Raw genomic sequence first — 21,398 nt, 5'->3', positions numbered from 1 at the left:
TCTATTCTAAGTTAAAACTCTATTAATTACAACTACTACACACCAGTTCCGGTTGGGAAGCTATTTTTGTTTTGAACAGGAAAAGAGGTCCAAAGTGATGACAATGATGTCCTTTTTCCAACGGTGAACTTGTATATTGTTTATGCAATGGAACCAATTTGGCTAAAGAATTCAAGCTTTAAAAGAAAAATTTCTTCACAGTGGGTTAGAAACAGGCATTTCTTTTCTTAACATAGAGACAATTGATGTGCAGATGAAAGCTATGTCTCAAAACTATCAAAACCTTTCTCATTTTGCATCAGGATGTTTTTGACATTATGGAGAGTCAAAGTAAATTTCTGTAAACCTTAGAAAATCAGAGTAGAGGAATAAAGAACAAATCCAGATTTTCTCAACCTCTTTTTATTGTCAATTTATTCATGTGGCAGCAATACATCTGATTCCTCATTGTTTCTTAATGTATCTATATTTTTCTCAAAAATCACATGTGCTTTTGAAAATATTTATCATCCTTAAAGTAAATGAATTATTTCACAATCCACTGACTGATAAATTAAGTTAATTCCTTTTTGAGACAGTAAGCAATCATGTTAGATTAACATTCCTCACTGATGAATATTCCAGGAGGCCCATTTACCAAGTACCCATATGCTTGTAAAAAATAATAGTAATATTAAATAATTGGTACTTTTATTAATTTGCATTTTTGAATAGGCATAATTCAGACATATATTTAAAAGCCTTAGGTAGGGGTAAACTAATCCATGTGTTTTATTTGCAAAAAAGGAAACCCCTTTCTTTAATGTTTTAAAGATCAAGATTAGGAGAATCTGAAGGAATACAATCATTATAGTTGGTGCAGAGTCCTCAGCCATTCCACACCTCAGAAAACCATTCTTTCACTTTTTCTGCAATATTTACCCCTCAAAGAAAAGCTGAGGTTACTATAGACATGGTTGGATTATTCTCTAAACTAAATCCTAATAGATAAAGATCCCAAAACTAATTAGGTCTTTACTATAAGACAGCCAGTCAAAACCCCGTATCAAGAGAGCCGGTAGCAGACACTTTGCTGCCTGTAAAATACCCATTTCCCCCTTTTTCTACCATCTGATTCCCAATTGTTGCGGTGATGTAACTGTTTTCTTACTTAAAAAAAGAAATGACTTAGCCTCCTTTACAGGAAGGCATGATTAGGGACATTCTTACGGCTAATGAACAAAGTCATTTTGTAATCAGAAGTCATCATGTGAGGCTTCTCAGAAAGCTCTTTAAATCAGGTCAGCTAACACTTTTGGCTCTTGGCCCTTTGCACTCTTGCTAGAGATGGAACAGCTGTTTCTCAAGCCTGAGGAGACATGTGTGAAGACTCTAATTACATGCTGAGTGAGAAGATAGAAAGTGCCAGGGTCTCTAGTGTCATCATGGAACCACACTACCAGTTTTGGATTTCCTACTTCATGTACTTCTTTTTCTAGGAAACAAACAGAAACAAAACCAATTTAAGAGCTCTAACTGGATGTCACAATACATTGTGTTTTCTGATATTGCATTGAACTTTCTTTTTCTCCTGAATGGCAACCTTATTTATCATTTGAAGAAGAAAGCTGAAAATTAACATTGCTCCTTTTTTGTAGAGTCTTTTTGTGGTAGCACATTTTAACTCATCAGCAGCATAAAGATCCTATATTGATCATGCGCCCCTTGTAAATGTCCACAACCCAAATTATAATAAGAATGTTTAGCTTACATCAGATCCAGCAACAAAACAGATTGAATTAGCAAGGTAGTTGGGAGGACATATTTCATATGTATGCAAAACACTCTGTCTTTACTATTTGTACCATTACCACTACTACTTCTATTCTACTACTGCTAATATTAATATTAATAATGCATTGAAACACTAGGACACAATGAAATGCTAAGGGTGAAAGTTCTCATTTTCAAATATGAATGACTAAAACCTCTTTGTTCAACTTAACATCTTGGTAATCAAACTTCTCAAAAGGCCATTTTAAATGAAGACATTTATGAATAGTAAAACACACAAGTCTCAAATTTTCAGTTCAGTGACTATTGACAATTTTTTTACCCATTTATTGTCCATCTTTTTAGTTTTAGCAATGCTAATGCTATCTTGTTGTGGTTTGAAATTGCCTAATAACTAAGGATGTTGAAAATCTTTTCATTTGTATACTTCTGGGTTTTTTTTTCAAATCTATCCACCCTTATTTTTTTACTGTGTTGTCTTCTGTCTTCTTATTGAGCACTGAGAATTCCTTATACATTCTGAATTAAAGGTTTTTATGGGATGTGTGTTTTTTGTTTTCTCCCAGATTCTGGTTCACCCTTTCATTGTTGTAAAAGTGTCTTTTGAAGAGTCAAACTTTTTAATTATGATGAAGTCAAATTTATTAATTTTTTTAGTCCTTTTTTAAAAAAAATATTTATCCAACCCGAGGTCACAAAGATTTTATCCTATGTTTTCTTCTGGATGTTTTATAGGTTTAGTTTAGATCTGATGAGGAAATACTCAGAAAGTTCTCGAATCCCTCCCCCTCTTGGCAGGGGTGGTGGGAAGCCAAGGAAGCCAAGTAAACAGGGTTTCTGTTGAGGCTTCAGGAATGTAGAGGAGCCACAAGGTGCTTGGGTGCTTGGGTGCTTGGGATTAAAACAATGTAACAGTGATTTCTCCCCCCCACCGGGGCTCAGTGGCATGGAACAGCTTGCTGATGGTGGTCATGGAAGCCTATTAGTTTATAATATGGTATTTGAGTAACCTTTACAGAAATAGATTAAATGTAACTAGCATCCTGAATACACCTACTGTGACTTAACAGCTCCCACTGCAATTGTTCCTGGGTGCTGACTACCCCTTAGCTTTATAATAAATGCATAAAAGGCATGGCCCTGCTATATTCGGGGCTCAGACCTTTGGAGATCACTCTCCTCTGAGCCCGCTGGTGTGAAATAAACATCCACCCTCCAAGACATCCGAGTGCCACTTGGTTCTTAGGTCAGCAATCCAGTCCAGGTTTTCTGTAACAGGTCTATTACCAATTTTGTGTTAATTTTTGTAGATGGTGTGAGCTAAGGGCTAAAGGCCCAGATGCAATTTCTCTTTCTCTTTCTTTCTGCCTGATTGTTTCTGTATCATTTGTTGAAAAGGTCTTAAGATCTTTTCCCTCTTTGAATTACTTTGGCATCTTTGTTGAAATCAATTGACACTGTTTTTGGAAATCAATTAGGTCTTTATAGATACCTCATTCTACTGCACTGATGTATGTATCCGTTTTCATCCAAACACCATGCTGTCTTGATTATTATAGCTTTAGGGTTAAGTCTTGAAATCAGGGAGTACAAGTCTTCCGACTTCTTGTTTCCTTTTAAAAATTGTTTTGGCTAGTCACAGTTTGCATTTCCATATGGACAGTTTAGAAACTGCTTGTCATTTCCTACCAATAAAGCCTGATGGGATTCTGATTGAGACACACTGAACATACAGATCAATGTGGAGAAAATTGACAACCAGTACAACTGAGTCTTCTGATATGGGAAAAATGGTATAACTCTCCATTTATTCCTTTAATTTCTTTCAAAAATATTTTGTAGCTTTATAGTAGAAGTACTGTGCAGACTTTGTCAATTTATTTCTAAGTAGTTCATATGTATTGTTTTCCTTTGTTTTTTTTATGAACAGATTTTTTTATTGAAGTGTAGTTGATATACAATCTTATATTGGTTTCAAGTATACAACACAGTGGTTCAACAGTTACCCATATTATTAAGTCCTCACCCAACTAGTGCAGTTACTATCTGTCAACATAGGAATATGTTACAGAATCATTGGCTATGTTCTCCAGGCCATATGGTATTATTTTTAAACAGCAATGTCCATTTTTTCATGAAACAGAGACACCATTGATTTTATTTAGTGATTATGTGTGCAGCAAATTGGCTAAACTCACTTATTAATATTATTAACTTTTCAATAGCTCCCTTTTTTGTAGCACTTTGTAGATATAACATTTTCTTTATATCTGACCGTGCTGTTTATAAATGAAAACATTTAATTTTTTTCTTTACAATCCATATACTTTCTTCTTTTCTTCTTTAATTGAATTGTCTAAGACCTGGAATATAATGTCAAATAGAAAATTATGAGTGGACATTTTATCCATGTTTCCTGTATTACTGGGGGGAAATATCCAAACTTTCACCATGAAGTATGATGTTAGCTTTACATTTTTGGTAGGTCCCTTTTGTGAGGTTGAAGAAATTTTGTTCTTTTTCTAGGTTTGCTGAGAGTCTTCTTTTGGAATAAGTGTTGAATTTCATCAAATGATTAAACTGCATCTACTGAGATGTTCATATGCTTTCCATTTTTTAGTCTGTTAATTGGGTCAGTCACAATGGTTGATTTTCAAATGTTGAGCCAATCTTGTACTCCTGGACTAAACTCCACTTGTCTGTGATTTATCCTCTTTTTCATATATTGCTAAATTTGATTTGCTAAATTTTGTAAAAAATATTTTGCATCTACATTTATGAGAAATATTGATTAGTAGTTTCCTGTTTATTGTGTTGTCTGTCTTTGGCTTCAGTATCAGGGTAATGCCTCATAGAGTGAGTTGAGAAGAGACTTCTTCTATTATCAGGAAGGATTACTATAGGTTTCATGTTATTTCTCCTTTAAATGTGTGTTAGATTTCACCAATACCTTTTGCAATTTTTATCTTACAAGAAATTTGTTTGTCTCACAGAAGATGCAAATTTATTGCCCTGAAGTTGCCCGTTTTATTCCTTTACTCTTAACATTCAAATGGTCGGTGGTGATGTCTTTTCCTTTGTCTTGTTATTGGTAACCAATGTCTTCTTTTTCCTCATCAGTTTGATTCTAGTTTTTTCTATTGTATTATCTTTCAAACAACTGTTTTTTTTGTTTTATTGATATTCTTTTTTTATTTTCTGTTTCATTTACTACACACTCATATTTATTATTTCCTTCATTTTGCCTGCTTTGGGATTACTCTACTCTTCGTTCTTTAGTTTCTTGAGGTAGAAATTTGTATCACTGGTTTGAGGTCTTACCAAATAAGCATTTATTCCTTTCAATTTTCATTTCATCACTACTTCAGTCATAGATTATAAACCCCATTATGTGCTTTTAATTTTCATTTAGTTCAAAGTATTTTCTATTTCCACATGTAAACTTTTTCTTTGACCCACACCTTATCTGGGAATGTGTTTAGGAATCTGTAAATTTTCCAGATATGTTTCTGATGCTGATTTTTTTCATTTATTTCTATTATGGTTAAATAAAATACTTTTTAAGATTTCCACCCTTTTAAGTTTTTTGAGATTTGGTTTATGTCCCAGAATATGGCCTATCTTGGTAAATGCTGCATGTGCACTTAGACAGAATGTGCACTCTGTTGTTTTGGGTGAAGTGCTCTATAAATGTCAATTAGATTAAATAGGTTGACACTGTCATTTAAGACTATTGTGTTGAACTAGACTGATTTTTTGTCATCTTCTGTTAATTGTTGAGAATAGGGTGTTACTATATCCAAATATAATTGTAAGTTTGTCTTTTCTGTTCCATTGGTTTTTGTCTCATGTACTTTGAGGCTTGTTATTAAGGGTGTACATGTTAAGATTGGTTTATCTTGCTAATGTGATATGTTTATCAATGTGAAATGACCCTCCTTATCCCTAGAATGTTCCTTGTTTCAAAATCTACTTTGTTTGATATTAACATAACCACTCAAGCTTTCTTTTGATCAGCATTTTATGGTACATAATTTTCCAACCTTTTACCATTAAACTTTGTTCCTTTATAGCTAAGCTGGGCTTTTTGGATAGCATATAACTGGTTCTTGCTTTTATATCAGTCTGACAATCACTGCCTTTTAATTATACTGCTTTTATGTAGTTGTTGATTGAGTAGGGTTTAAATTTACCCTCTAGTTATTTGTTTTCCGCTTATTTACCTAATTTTTATTTCTCTTTTCCTCTTTTCCTGCTATTATGGTATTAATTGAGTATTTTTGTTTATTCCACTTTATCTCCATTGTTGGCTTATTAGCTAAACCTCTTTTTTGGGTTTTTTTAATGGTAGCCCTGAAGTCTGCAATACATATCTTTAACTTCTACATTCTAATAATAATATACAACTTCATACATAGTATCAGAACTTTACAACAGTGTATTTCCATTTCTCTGTTTTTGGACTTTTTGTTATTTTGTCATGATTTTACATTTACATATGTTATAGACTCCAAAATACTGTTACTTTTGCTGTTAAAAGCCTATTATCTTTGAAATTCTTTTAAAATAGTCTTAAAAGCTTTAAAACTTTCCCATATATTTACTGTTTCAAATATCCTTCATTCCTTTGTGTATATTAACAATACCAGAATAAGAATAACAATACAAGAACTATTATGTGAATTATTTCATTCATAGTTACCTTCTCCAAGCTCTTAAACCAGTTCTTCAAGGCTTCTTGCCTTGCTCAAGATTCTCCAAAGTTCACAACACCTGCACTGTCAGAAGATTTCTAACAGCAACAATGAAAAAGGAGTTGAGTGTTCAGCATTATTGATGCTGTTTTTCATTATACACATGTTTATGAACCATAATTTGCTGCAGATATTTTTCTTTGCGTGTCATGTGTTAAGGGCAGGATTTTAATAAAGATAAGGGCTACTGCAATAGCATTACAGTGGGTATTCAGGAATATTAGGGGTCAGGTAGTCTCTATCTTAATAGTATTAATTATCAGAACTTGTTTTTATAATTGCTATGAGAAATCAAAATGGTATTGTGCTGATCACCTGAGGTTGAAGATTTTTGCAAAAATTCATTCATTTATTTGTGAATACCAACACCTGTGGATATAATTTTTTTCTTTACCTTATTAACAAACAATGAAAAAAGATACTTTTATTACACATACACATATAGGACTGGATCTTTGTCCATCACCTTGATAGCAATATGTTCTTTCCTCTGATCACTAGGTGGGAAAACTCTAAGAAGTAATCTTATGCATCACACTGAGAGCTGTGACTTAATAATGTCATTTGTCTAGTAACTGATACATTTCAAAATGCACTTCAAAAAAGGGAATAATTAAATGAAAATGCATTTCAAAAAAGAATATATATATTCTTGCATACAATTGGGATCACATTATGCTGGATTACAAACCCTGGCCTAGATTTAGAAATCAATAGTAACAACTACAGCCCTTATTTTTTAAACTTCCTGTTTGAACAATTCAGAGGTTTGATTCAAATAATTAATAATCCATATTTTTTGATAATTCATAGGTCAAAAATATATGTATATGTGCATTTGTGAGACAGGGACCCTGGACTTAGAATAGGGTGAGGGCCTCTGGAAAAAGCAAGGTAAAATATTTACAGTCAGAACAATGTAACTACATGCAAGGAAACCCCCTACCAAAACTCTGTGTTAAACATTAAGCTCTAGAGTTATTCTTCAGTGAGATCAGTTAATATTCCCCAGATAAAGAAGAGTAGCACATGTTTTTATTATGCTAATCATTTGTAATCATGTGTAAGATTCACCTTAGCATGCTAAAAGGCCCATGCCTATGTGCTGTCTTTACTCCTTCAGATCTGATGAGGTGATTTTGCAAACTGGGCAACTAATTTAGCATGCAGACCCAGTTGTAAACAACACAATAAAAGGCAGGAAGGATTCCACCTTAAAGATAAGATTGCATTTTAACACCCAGGAAGTTTAACAAGTAAGATTCTTAACTTACTCTTTAGCAAACAGACAATACTTCAGCCCACCTTGGGAGCTGGCAGGTGGCCTTTTGATATGCTCCCAGACCAAGACCCGGCTATCCCAGAGAGAAATCAAGGCAGGAAATTCCTTATGTTAATTTTTAGTATTCAGGGATCACTTAACAAGTCCACACCCCTAAGCTTTCTTCATGTTCCCAAATATCCCCAACTGCCTATAAAAGCCCTAGACAACCCACCACTATGGGCTCTCATCCCCTCATGGCTCACGCCAGGAGCTCTGTCTGTCCTCTCACTGTATCTCTCAATAAAAGTCTCCCTAGCTCTCCTACCTTGACTGCTAAGTTCATTCTTTGACTCCACAAACAAGAACCCCTGGCATCATTTGCATGTCTTTTTTAATTACCAAAAACACTGTAAATTGATATAATAATCCTATTCTTGTTCTGCTGTATTTGGACTCAACTTCCAATAGCTTATATTTAATATTTAATATTCAATTAATTTATATATTATAAATAGTTGATTGGCATTTTCATTTAAATTAGTAATTTTAATTATGTGAATATTATATAAAATATTTAATTTATTTTATTTTATTTATATTTAATTATTTCCATTCTTCCACTTTAATTTTCAAGCTCATTTTGCTGCTTTTTAAAATGCATATCTTAAGGCTCTAATTTTTCCTCTAAATGCTATTTTAGGTATTTCCTACTAGTTCCAATATGTAGCACTTTCATTAGAAGTCAGTTTTGTCATTTTTTATTTTTCTTATGAATTTTTCTTTGACCTATGAATTGTTTAAACATCTGTTTTTAATTTCCATACATATGTAGTTGTAAAATAAATTAGTGATATCTAAATGAATTGCATTGTGATCACAAAGCTTTGTCACAATTAGAAATTTATTGACACATATTTTACACCTAAATATGTGGTCAATTTCATCCCTGAATTATACGAAGTACTAAACTACTTGCTATCCCCTCAAAATAAGTTTCCCACTAGGAATTCTCATTCCTTTGCTCAGAATTTTAGACCTTTTCCTGGATTCATTCTTTTCTTGCTTTACTCCTAATCAGCTTCACTAAACACTTCTAGTGGAGTTAAACATGACTTCTGTTATATTTTGTGCTTACCTTTTTTATAACATCCTTCTCAATATCAAGTTTGTCCTCTAATGTGCCCTACCATTGCAACAGGAGCACCTGAAATGATTTTGAAAAATACAGATATATGGCTTCACCCCAAACTTATCAAATTAGAATCTCTGGGAGTAAGGCCCAAGAATCTTCATTGTTATCAAACAGGCATTAAATTGATTTTTATGGATATTAAAATTGATGAACCACCGAGGTATATTGCAATCATTGTTTATTTGTCTATCTTCTCCTATTATAGGTTTGCTTATTTATGAATATCTTCTAAACCTAATACAGATTCATTATGTTGATACAAAAAGTAACAATAAAAGTAGTATAACACCTGATGAACAAAATGCAAAAGTCTTCAACAAAATATTAGCAAACTGAATTCAACAATGCATTAAAAGGATCATACACCATGATTAAGTGGAATGTATTCCAGGGATGCAAAGATGGTTTGATGGTTCAATATGCATAAATCAATCAATATGACACATCACATTAACAAATGAAGGCTCAAAATTGCATGATCATCTCAGTAGATGTAGAAAATGCATTTGGCAAAATTTAACATGTTTATCATGAAAACTCTCAATGAAGGGTGGGTATAGGGAACATATCTCAACATAATAAAAGTCATATATGACAAGTGCACCAGTTACATCATACTTAATGCAGAAAAGCTAAAGACTTTTCCTGAAAGATCAAGAAGCCCAGGATCCCATCTTGCCACTGTTACTCAACATAGTGCTGAAAGTCCTAGCTATAGCAATCAGACAAGAAAAAGAAATTTAAAAAAATAAAAGAAAAAGAAATAATACAAGTTGGTAAGGAAGCAGGAGACTCCACCAAAAAACAATTAGAACTTAACAAATTGATTTAATAAAGTTGCAGGATACAAAATCAATATACAAAATTCTGTTTCATTTCTATAAACTAATAAGAAATAATGAGGAAAAGAACTTAAGAAAGAAAGCCCATTTACAATTGCATCAAAAAGAGTAAAATACTTAGGCATAAATTTAACCAAGAAGCAGAAAGACTTGTATGCTGCAAACTATAAGACACTGAAGAAAGAAATTGAAGGTGACACAAATAAATGGAAAGATGTTCCATGCTCATTAATTGGAAGAATTAATATTATAAAAATTACCATATCACCCAAGTAGTCTGCAGATTTAATGCAATCCTTATCAAAATACCAATGGCATTTTCCACAGAAGTAAAGCAAAAAATCATAAAACTTTTATGAAACCACAAAAGACCCTGAGTAGTCAAAACAATCTTACGAAAGAAGAACGAAACTGGAGTTAACATGCTCCCTGATTTCAAACTATACTACAAAGCTATAGTAATCAAAACAATATTATCCTGGCACATAGAAGACATATAGATGACGGAATAGAATTAACTCACACCAAATAGCCAATTAATTTTCAGCAAAGGAGGCAAGAATATAGAATAGGAAAAAGACAGTCACTTCAATAAATGGTGTTGGAAAAACATGACAATTTCATGCAAAAGAATAAAGCTAGACTACTTTCTTACAACATACAGAAAAATAGACTCAAAATGGATTAAGGAATTAAATGTAAGACAAAATAAAGTTTTAAATGTAAGAGAAACCATAAAACTCCTAAAGGAAAACATAGGCAGTAAACTCTTGGATATCAGCCTTAACAGTATTTTTTTGTGGATCTGTCTCATAAGGCAAGGATAACAAAAGCAAAATAAACAACTGGGACTTCGTCAAACTAAAAAAGCTATGCATAGCAAAGGAAGTCATCAGCCAAATGAAAAAGCAACTTACTGGAATGGGAGAATATATTTGCAACTGATATATCTGACAAGGGGTTAATAATCAACATATATAAATAACTCACACAATTCATCACCAAAAAGTTAAAAACAATCTGATGCAACAATAGGCAGAGGACCCAAATTGACATTTTTTCCAAAGAAGACATACAGATGGCCAACAGACACATAAAAAGATGCTCAACATCACTACTCATCAGGGAAATGCAAATCAAAACCACATGAGATATCACCTTACACCAGTCAGAATACCGAATATCAAAAATACATGAAGTAACAAGTGTTGGTGAGGATACAGAACTGTTGGTTCCATGCACTGTTGGTAGAAAAGTCAGTTGGTGCAACCACTATGCAAAATGGTATTGAGGTTCCTCAAAGAAATTTAAAAATAGAAATATTACACAATCCAGCAATTTGACTTCTGAATATTTATCCAAAAAGAATGAAAAAAGTAATTTGAGAAGAGGTATGCACTCCTATGTTCATTACAGCATTATTTATATTTGCCAAGATATGGAAGCATCTTAAGTATCCATCAGTAGATTAATGGATTAAGAAGGTGTGATGTAACCATAGAATATTACTCAGAATGAAATCTTGCTATTTGTGATAGCAGGGATGGATGAATGGACCTACAGAATGTTATTGTGGACTAACTGGGAGAATTTCCAGAATCTCCCACCTGGCCTTAGTCATTTTACATATCAATAGGTGTTTCCTGATGCAGCCTCCTGCAGCCTCCAGGGCAAGGGGTGGAGAGCAAATGGCCATTCTCTCCTCCCTTCCATTCCTGGTACATAATTGGTCTGGCCCATTGAGTTCCTGCTAAAAGGAGCAGGCAGGGGAAGTAGGACATGAGCAGCCACCAGAGGAGACAGACAGGCCCGGGCCTGGCTGGCGAACTTGAGTGACAGTAAGGGATAAAAACCTTTCTTCCAACCTACCCTTTTTCTTGACTTATTTCAGTTTTGCCAGTTTCATAGTGGGGAATTGTTCTGGCCTGGGAACACCCCTCTTCCACCCCAGAGCTACAATTATACCAAGTAAAATAAGTCAGACAAAGAAAGACAATTGCCATATGGTTTCTATACAAAACAGAAACAGTTTCATAAATATGGAGAACAAACTGATGGTTGCCAGAAGGGAGGAGTATGGGGATGAGCAAAATAGTTGAATGGGATTAAGAGGTACAAACTTCTAATTAAAAAACAAGTAAGTCACAAGGATGAAAAAGTACAGCATAGAGAATACAGTCAATAATATTGTCATAACTTTGTATGGTGATGAAATGTGGTATACATTTTAAATGATAAACTAGGCAGTTGTCCATGACACGTGATTAAGAGGAACGCTACTTGTTCAGTCTAGTGTTGAAGTTACCAGCTTTTAGTGTCTCAAGTAAAATGCTAACACTTCTATTGGATTTGACTGGTCAAACCAATATAATTTGTTCTTGACTTTAAGGCATCTCAGCATTCTAAGAGACCATTTAATATTAACAACTTAATCCCTGTCATTATAAAGACATGTAATCTGAGAATGAAAGGTACAGTTGCTTGCTTGTCAAAAATGGGACTAGAATCTTCACTATTTATTTATGAACAAATGAAAGGAATATGAAGAATATATGGGAGGGGAAGGAATATAGGGCGAGAAAAATCCCAATATAAAATATACTTGATTTTGATTTGTTGGGGTGTTAGATAGACCAACCTGTAAAACTCAGATGAGAGTGAAAAAAAAAAAACAAAAAAACAAAGTAAGACTAATCACAAACACACATGGAGTCAAAAATTAAGAAAATCTAAAATAGAAACTTTCAGTTTTGGTTTTCCTGACTTTTACCTCCTTGTCTAAGCAAACAAATTTGAATTATATAAGTATTGCCACACAGTTGGGAGAGTAATAGCAAAAAGATGAGATATGATTGAAAAACATTTTTTGCTTTGGTTCCAATTAATTTGTTTCATGTGGACCTGGATTAATTTTGCAATGGCTCCAGTTAAATGAATATACTGATTGGGTGAAGAAATTTTACCTTGTTGGTTACTTTTATTGTTCTAACTAATCAATCTAGTTGCTATTTCTCTCATCTCTAAAATACTCCACCAGATGGCAGTAAATGCACCACCTATTCTTTTAAAAATGAAAACCTGCTGAATTAAGTCAAATAGATCTCAAACTGTTTGTAGAGGTCAGTTTTCATTAGTGGGAGAAAAAATTTGCAGAAAAAGAAGGTAAGTTGAATATTTTGTATATTCAAATATAATCACAAGGCCAGTGACAAAGAAATTTAAAAGAACCAAAATGGAAAATACAACACACTGACCTTTATAAAAAAATCTATAAATTGAGCCAATAAAAGTGAAAAGGCCAAATCAGTTACATGCTGAATACATTTCACGTACATTTTGCCTGTGTAACACTTGGTAAATTATGGTGTCTGAACTAATTTCACAGATTTGACTTGTGGATATTTTTGTTCCTACATAGTTGCACTAAAATACTTCAAATAGATAACAGAAGTCACACAGTCCTCCAAAAATCAATGCAATTAACATATATCTTCAATCTCTTTGAATTGACCGAAACCAGTCAAAATTAAACATCAGTTCTCCCAGTATTATAGCAGAACATAGAAGAAATTTCTTTGACTAAATTTAATCTAGGTCAACAGATCTCAGGACCATCACAGTGGACCAGTACCATCATGGATTGCATTAACAGAAGAATAGCATTCAGAACAAAGGCGGGAAGAGTCTAGTCTATTTACATTGGTTGGAAACACACCTGAGGCATTAGGCTTTGGTTAGTGACTTCAAGGTAAGTCACTTTTTCAACTGAAAACGTAAAGAGAATCTAAAGAACATGGACTACAATCATTGTACACTGAGTAATCATGAATGTTAAATCATGGACAGGAAATAAAATGACATCACTAACTGCAAATAGATAAAGGGCTGTCATGTTGAAAAAGAATAAGACCTTTTGGGTGATGTCAGAAAATAGCAGAGAGACAAACCACTGTAAACTGTAGCAGGAAATCTTACAAGAAAGGAGTCATGGGACAGAAAAGATGAAAAAAATGCAAATTCAGGTAAGATTGAGATGATGAGGAAGAAGACTGCTACTATCCCAGAAATTTGCCCTAAGAGCAGATGGCTTTAACACTGAGACAGTCATGGAATTTAAGATCTTGGTTCCAGAGAGAGGCAGGGAGTTTAAACAGAAACCCCTGTATAAAGCAGAAACTTGAAAAGACATACTCGCAATAAAAAGTTTGACAGGAGAAAACTCTGCCCACTGATTCAAAGAGAAGTTTGTGTCTGCTCTGGTAGAAAGAAATTTCCAATGCCCAGGCTACTGGGGCTTCCCACTGCAAGAGAGAAATTTCCCCAGCTGCTCTTCCCCAGAAATGAGATTTACTGCCTCAGGAGCTGGTGAGCTCCTATCCATTCACACCACGACAGAAGCTAAGTGGAGATTGTTGGGCAGAATCCTGGAACTCTCGTCAGCATCTGGCAAAGGGACTATCTTTAGGTGGGATCCTTAAAACATTCAATATACTTTTTAGCCTTTGTTCAATGACATATCCCATAATGCACAGAAGTTTTTCAAGTTGTATCGAACCTATGCCATTGTGGGAGTCAAAGCCTAACTTCTCAGGAGAAGAAAACAAAGCCTGGAACATGTGACTTTCCTATTTTGGGCAGCGGGTGTTGTCCTTTATAAACTGAGGGAAGAGATACCTGGCTTTTAGGAGGCCCATCTGCTTTGAACTAAAAACACTTTGAAGTTATGTTAAACCATTTATCCTCTTCCTCTATATTTAATTAATTTTAGCATACTTATGAAAATAATAACAACAGTTTCCGGGTATTATGTAAGAATTTAGGATGTGCCGTGAAACAATGTATTTTACCTTTTTTTTTTTCATTTTTCAGAAAAATACTCTGAGGAAGGTTTTATTAGGTAGATGAGGGAATCAAAGTTTAGGAAGGTTAAAAAGTTCATCCAAGGCCACAGAGCAAATAGCAGGCAACATAGGACTTAGGTCTGCTGTGAATCTCCAAGTGCCTAACCCTCTGTATTGCTCATGATGTATCTAGAGATAGGTCAAGTGACCAATTACAGGTCTTGTAGACTTGATGTCAGTGATAGAATGGCTGAATAGAAGACATTTGGAAACCTGTTAAAACATGCAGATTCCAGGTCTCCATGCTGGAGACTCTGATTTTGAGATAGGGCCCAGGTATTTTGACTGTCTCCCTTGGTGGTTCTAATATACAGTCAGTTTTGAAAACTATTGTAAGTAACGTAATTCATAATTTGCATAATGCGTTGGTATAGAATAACTCTGTCTCCTCTCAATCTAAGATGATTTTAATTATTTGAGCAATTATTAAGGACCCTGAAGCCCAGAGAAGGTGGCCATGCAAAATGATGAACCAATGAACCCAAGCTGCTTACAAAAAAACAGGATTTCAAGCTGGAGATGTTTTGAAACATTGAGTTTCACTCCTGTCTTGGAGAATGATTGTCTACTAAAGAAGGTTAAGGACTGACAAGTCTTGGAACAAAGAACCCTGTTTAACTTTACTGAATTCAGGATTTCCCCTAATAGCTTACCACCAACTTGTCTGTTGTAGCATCTCTGAATACCACATACTCAAGGTTCAAGCACAAACATTCCGAGAGTTGTACAAGCAACGACTCTCAGGGTGTTCTGGCTTTCTGCATGTAAATCATTCTAGACCCTCACTTCTACTAGGCTTGTACCTTTCTGCCCTTGCCCAGCTACCTGCTATCACAATGACCCACCCCGTCTGCCACAGTACACTATGCCCTTGCCTTCCTCTTTGCCCTTACCTCATTGTGACCGGGACTGAAAACCTCTACGGTGTTTAAACTTTCTCAGCCAACATTCCTGAATAGCTACTCCGAACCCTGGAAAAGTCTTAATACAGACAATAATGAGCCAGGAGCTCGATTCCATCGGCATATGTTCCATCCATTCAAATATTAAAGAAGCAGTTATTTCTCCAAATATTTAAGAAAAAGTCCTGAGAAAAAGGAAGACTTGTCCTCTGTTTTTGCGGGGTCCACAACTAGTACCTTTGGCAGGGACTTTGTACTATCCAATGTTAGAATGGAATGCCTCATAAGCAAGTAGTGAGTCACTCCATCCCTTGACATAATCAAGGGGTAGCTAGGTGACCACCTTTCCAAATTATCTTATAAAGGATTCTTATAGAAAGTTAAGCTAGATAATCTAATTGAAATAGTCTTTTTAAAGTGATTGCACTTTCTTTATAGAACACTTACTATGGGTGAACTGATTAAATCATGCCTCCAGTGGCTTTGATGTACTTAATATGGCTTACATTTTAATTGAAGCAATGACATAACCAGTTTGACTGTTTAAATATTCAAAGCCAATCAAGTGAGGACCCCTGAGGATGGGGAACTGTGTGCTCTGCTTAAACATATGCCCCCTATACTAAAAGGAATTTGCAAATTTCAATAGTTTATTGCTTTGACTAACTTACTGGAAAGATATTATAGGACAATTACATGAACAAGCTTACATGGAAATGTAAAACTGTAATTCACGTGGAAAATGGTAAAATACTTAAATTGTCTATTTTGAAAACAAATAAAATAAAATGCTTGTTAATAGATGCCTTATCATGTGGTGGGGAACAGCATTGTCACGTTTTGTCTTTCCTGTTGAAAGTATATTCCTGTAAATACAATGGGGATAGGTGATTTGTTACAATAAATATATTTCACTACATAAAAATCAGAGATCCCCCCTAATGTGAAAATGAGAATATTAGATACTGAGATCTTTTTGCCCATTATTTGCTCACGAATTAGTGATTGATTAGAATTTTGCAAAACAGAGTTTTTGCATCAGGCAATCTGAAGGAAGATAAAAGTCACCCTACTGTAATAAACCTAGTAGGGCTACTTTGTTCAAAAACTGAAAATGTTATGGCTGATTTTAGTTTTGACAAATGATCAAACAGCTCTCAGCAGACTTATTAATAGAATTTTGCAGTGGAAGAAATTGAGGAGAATAGGCCAGGAGTTAGTAGCAGATTGAGGGGAAAAAGTTAACACTTCAAAGCCTTATTTCTGGAGAAAAACTGCCTATCGTATCCTTAGAAAGTGGTGCCTCACTTTTGTTTAAAAAAATATGTGCATTCAATAGTCAATTTCTAGCCAAGTAAATAGAAAGAAGGTACTAAAATGTCACCAGCAGGCGTCAAGGCTCATAATGAAAACAAAATAAAATCAGCAGCTACAGCCTGGGTGTGACCACCTGGCACTCTCCCTGGGTGGGTGTCCCTGGAATGACTTGGACCAGGACAGATGATAAAAGTGCATGAACTCCCTGAATATAGAGGTAGGGCTTACTCAAGTTTACAGCTTCATAACCCAGGGAAACAGCAAGAAGTGACAGATGCTTATTGAATAAATAGGTGGATGATTTATGATGATGAGAAGTTTTAAAATTTAAATATAGAAATGAAATCTTGGACAGGATGATTAGCCAACCATATAACTCAAAGGTTGATTAATTAATAGCGCAGAAACTGAAAGGAAATAGTTTAAAACCCGAATGAGCATCTTTTTGGCATCATCAGATCTTATAAGAAAGAGAGAAGATTCATAGTAAGGGAGGGGAGGAAAGAAAGGAATCAGTTTCCCTATATTTTAGGCTATTTAACAAGTTAATTCAAAGTCATCACTCTTCTCCCCTCTCAAATCAGAATAATCTTAAAAGAACTCAGCCATCTTTTCAGTACTGAGAGTCTGTAACTCTTATTCCATTAAAATTTGCTTAATTAAGATATGTTTCCATTTCCAAATTATTTTTAGAAAACTATGAGTTTTTCTTTAATAAATAAATCTGGTTATTATTATTTTTTTAAATAATCATGCCTGCCAATTTAAAATGAGTCAGATAAAACAGACACAAATAAAATACTAAAATTAGAAAAGGCAGTTTATTAAAATGTGATAGAGAATGAAAATCTGTACCATCTCTAGCTTGTTTTTTTTCTAAATATCCATCCTAATCAGTTATATTTTTCTATGGTATTATATTTTACCTGTAAGCCATTACAGCTAATAAGTGAAATGGAGTCTGTTTATAGACTTTCTGTACCTTTGGGCCATTATCTAACACCAGTGCTACATTGATCCAGACCATTCCAGGAATCAGTTAGCAATGGTAATTCAGTAATGAGAACCTTAGCTATTCCAGGGACTGGGTTAGGGGAATTTGGAATCAGGCAGTGTCCCCTGAATTTAAATATCACTTAGAAGTACTTAAGCTATTTTCTAACTGAAAACTTAATGAACCAAAAATGTTCTTAATATTCACTTATAAAATATGACCTAAATGGGTGGCTTGCTTCCTACTTGGAAAAGCTCAGGTATCTCAGCACACACCCTGCAGAGTTAGAAACAGACCAGTGAGCTGACCTCATGGCTGACTCATTCTGTGTTTTCTGATCAAAGTAGTTAACACAACACAAGCTCACATGTGCACCCTATCCAACATAACCTATAAATATCACCTCTCTGTATTTTTTACAAAATGAGATATTTTTCTTTATTCAAATTCTGTTTGTTTTGAATAAAGAAAAGTTTGCTTTTCCTTTTTCATTAAACAATGTATGCCAAGCACCATACATTCAATTCATTATCTCTTTGGATTCTCCCTTCAGCAGAACTAATAGATTATTATCCCTGTTTTACAGGAAGTTGAGGCCTGTTAATAGGGTTATTTGGTCAAGTTATTTGTAAATAGCTGTTTTCCCCTCAGAATAAGTTTTTGAGATTTGTTTGAATCTTGGGAAATGGTCTGTACCTTTAAAGTAGAATTAATTTGGTTACAACAGGATGGGCTCCATTCTTACTACTATATATATCAACAGTTGAACTTCAATCTAGAAGTTTATTTGACTGTCACTTTACCAACGATCTGTCTTAGTTGATCAAGTCAAATGTGGACATATTGTAAAAACCAGGATTCAAGATCTTTAGAATGAATGTCAAAAATCTGATCCTGGATGCAGAATGTTTCCCACCAGATGGAAGCATGAGAGATTCCGTGTTCCCTGCCAGCCTACAGAATCACGAATTTATCTGAGATGACCACAAAGACAGAGACAGAGGTGAGAAAAGAAACAGGAGCTGAGCCAATTCTTCTTCTTATGGGAGTGGGTGGGGTAGGAGCAGAGGAGCAAATGGCAGGAAAGGGCACCGTGCAATACAATTGTTAGCATTTTGTCTGTGGGTTCTAGATCATCCCCCTCTCCTAAGTGGTAACATTTCATATTTACCCAACATGCTTGCATGTAGCATTTTGGAAGACCATGTTATAATGGCAGTGTGCCAACACGGGTGGGTGGCTGAGCAGTCAGGTCAGGAAACTTAGGGGTAGGCCCAGGTCTGTGACTAACTGCAGGGGCAGGGGCAGGGTGGGGAGGACCCTAAAACAGGTCCCAGAATATCTAAAGACCTTGCTTTCCTATAAACTGGTACACATTACATCATCTTTAGGATCCCTTCCAGCTTTATGATCCAAGAACCCCATGTTTGTTCTTTTGTACTGATGTTACTTTTTCTCAGTTATTAGTTCATCCACTGCCTGCTCACACAGCATAGATTAAGTTTCTATCCGTACCTGTCACACTGCTAGTATTAGAAATGGTCACATGTACAATACTCCTAGGCCCTAGTCACGTACCCCTGTAAAAACACCAAATTCTGACAAGATTAGGCTATATGAATGCATCCATTGGTAAGTAGGCCCACAATTATTAACTTCAAAATATTGGTTGGTTTCTAAATCATGTCGGATGATTTCTGTAATCCTGTGGAGTACATAGTATCCTATTACCTAAAGAAGAAACTGAGATTCAGAAAGATTAAATAAGCATGCTAGAAAACTCCACCCATGGTTGACTGTTATATTAGCTGACCCATTCTACACTAATTTAATTTTCTTTTACCATATCACATTTTCAGTGGTGCAAACATACTGCACTTGTTGCAATTTGGATTCAACAACAATAGATAGAAGAGCATCATCAAAGTTGTGTTTCAAGGTTATACAAAGCCACACGTTTTGTCTGGGGCCAGTGATCAATGAAGGAAGCTGATGGGCTTACATGGTCATCAGAGGGGTTTCAAAATAACATTTTCTGAAATACATACAGCAGCTATTGAGGAAATTTGGGTTTCTTTCCAGCAGTGTCTAAATGATAGGCATTTCTTCTTTCTCCTGCTAAGATGCTTAAGCAGATAGTGAAAACTAGAAGATCTAAAGCATGTGATGTTGATGACACATTTATTAGGACCTTTTGTATTTCATCATGGCAGTGAGGCAAGATTCAAAGGAAGCAGAGGCTCAATGAAGGGTCCATCGGATGAAGGAGCTGCTGGCTGCTCAACAACAGAAAAACAGCTGGTGACCAGGGGACAGCACATAGCTGGGAGATGAGAAATTCTCTTTGCCATACGGAGCACCCACCCTCCTGTTACAGAACAAACCAGCCTGGTCCGACTTAAGCCATTTAATACAGTGGCATTTGCTTTCTCCTGTTAATGGCTATAAAGAGAAGTGCACTGCCAATATTTCTTCTGAACTTTCCTTAAGGGTTACAAAACTTAAAAGAGTAAGAGTAACCCTGTGAGAGCTCCCTGCTAATTGTGGAGAGAGCTTTTTCAGCTGTCCTGGAAAGCCTTGTAAAGTAATCCTAAAAAAAGGGCACCTCAAAATGAAGCCAGGCTATAGCAGCTGGGTCTGTTGGTATCAGCTTAGCACAACCAGTCTTCTTTTTTTTTTTCCTCACTGTTTCAGAAAGAATTTTGGCCAGAGGATGTATTTTCCTCAAGAAGAGCCAGAAAGACAACACAGTTAAGATAATGCAAGAAAAATCATCATTTGTACTAAATTGGTCCTGCAGAAGAAATTGCTTAGAAGTCTTGCATAGAGCCTCTTACCCACAGGCAAGCTCATGGATAGAGATAATCACCTCTAGCTGACCAATAATTACCTAGTTTGGACTGAATCCACTTGGATTTTGTACTGTCAAATGGATTTAACTAAAATACAGATTTTCTAAAAATAAAACAGCTAATGACCCAGAGCAAGTAACAGTCTCTAGATGATTCATCATACAGACTAAATTTAGCTAGATTACCATGTCCGCTTACCAGAGCACTTGCTGTCTTATTTTCATGGATATGAAAACTTCATCATCTTCTAAAATGCTGGAAAATCAACAACTCTGTTGAAAGCCACATGTATCTGGGAGACGGAAAGATGGCTTTCTGAATAAGACTGGTCCTCTAGCCAAAGGCTAGCTACTGCCATGAATGCAGCAAGCCATGCACTGAGCGGATGGACTGCTCAGCCACACTGAGTGAAAAGGAAACATACCATTGTACTAACACCCAGAATCCTATCACCCATCTGCCGGGTGACAGCACTTACTGACTTAGGACTCTGCATAGACTGAATCCACTGGGAGGGGAGGTCACACTGTTGAAGACACAGCCCTTGCCCTGAGGAAGCTCTTATGCTAAGTAAAGGGACAAGGAGAGTAGAGGAAAGTGCAGCTGT

At 35.2% G+C, this 21,398-nt stretch overlaps 1 long non-coding RNA gene across 1 annotated transcript; it reads right to left on the bottom strand.

Annotated features, from left to right (window-relative positions):
- Window positions 1–1,364: 1,364 nt before the first annotated feature.
- LOC140845761 (uncharacterized) lies at window positions 1,365–21,139 on the bottom strand. Its single transcript, XR_012124648.1, has 3 exons — window positions 20,990–21,139; window positions 6,476–6,565; window positions 1,365–1,474 (listed from the first exon to the last, which is right to left on the bottom strand). It is a non-coding gene; the product is annotated as an uncharacterized lncRNA (long non-coding RNA).
- Window positions 21,140–21,398: the final 259 nt, after the last annotated feature.

Source organism: Manis javanica, chromosome 13 (genome assembly GCF_040802235.1).
Source record: "Manis javanica isolate MJ-LG chromosome 13, MJ_LKY, whole genome shotgun sequence".
NCBI lineage: Eukaryota > Metazoa > Chordata > Mammalia > Pholidota > Manidae > Manis > Manis javanica.
This window is presented reverse-complemented; position numbering and strand designations above follow the sequence as displayed.